We start from the raw sequence: 1,191 nt of genomic DNA on the forward strand, positions 1-1,191 counted from the left end.
AAGAAAAATTATAAATATGAATTAAGAAAAGGGAGCTTGAAAGCATTCGACAATAGTTTGGGAAAACATAAATACTATATACAACAAAATGAATATTATATATGGACCTTAAAAAGAAAAAAAAAAACATAAAATTATTTCCAAATGAAATTGTAAAGTGTCCGTGCATCGCGCGGGACATTATCTAGTTGACCATAATGGGCAAACAACTCTTATATTTCCCTTTTCTAGTAAACAAAGTTAATACTCTGCACATCTAAGCTCTTACTATTCTAGTGTTTTGATTCCCCACACGCCAGTTGTAGCAAATTCTAAGGAGTAAAGTACAGGATATTAAATATCGTAGTACATACTAGCATTATGCCTATGTGATGCATGGTTTAATCAAAATTCAAATGTAAATATTTTTTTTATTAATTTACTTAAAAGTAGATAATAAAAGTAAATGAATATTTTACTTTTAAGTTATATAATGAATGTATATTGTGTGAGACTTAAGGTATCATATATATATATATATAATTGAATGGAAGATGGTAGAAATATCTAAAAAAATATATATAATGTTTTTCAAATAATACATTGAACTTTAAGGCTCAATTAATCACATGTATTTAAATGAATAAACCTTGAATTTAATAAGTAAAAACTATCGAAAGTAACAATTGAAATTGTAGGGACTCAATTTGAATTGAGTGTTGGGTTTTCAGCCCAATAAGCCCAAACAATAAATTTATAGAGAGTGGGCTGACAGGCTTAGGTGCTGGTCGTCGATCACCACGCACAAACTTTCCCTTACAAAAAAATACTAAGTGTTTCCTTACAAATGGGGGAATGCTCCTCGGCCTGTGGCCGAGGAGGCTTCCATGTCTTCCCCTTTCCCCCCCCCCTTTCTTGGTTTTACTAGCTCTTCTTTTATAGTTTTCATCTTCCTATCTCCTGCTTCCATCTGTTGATCGTCTATTCTTTCCTTCTGGTTGTCCGTCCCATCAGAGGCCTTATCGGCACTCAAGTGGCTCACTCTAACCAACGTTATCCTGCCAAGGGGTTACCTCCCCATTAATGCGGCCAGGGGGGTTGGTTGAGTGCATTCAATGCGATAGTGACAGCTTACTTTGGGGTTAACCTCTCCCCAAAATCACCTTTGTCAGGCCGAGGACAAGGTATCCTCGGCGTGGATCCAGGAGAATA

This window comes from Quercus suber, unplaced genomic scaffold (genome assembly GCF_002906115.3).
Source record: "Quercus suber isolate HL8 unplaced genomic scaffold, Cork oak 2.0 scaffold_216, whole genome shotgun sequence".
NCBI classification, from domain to species: Eukaryota; Viridiplantae; Streptophyta; class Magnoliopsida; order Fagales; family Fagaceae; genus Quercus; species Quercus suber.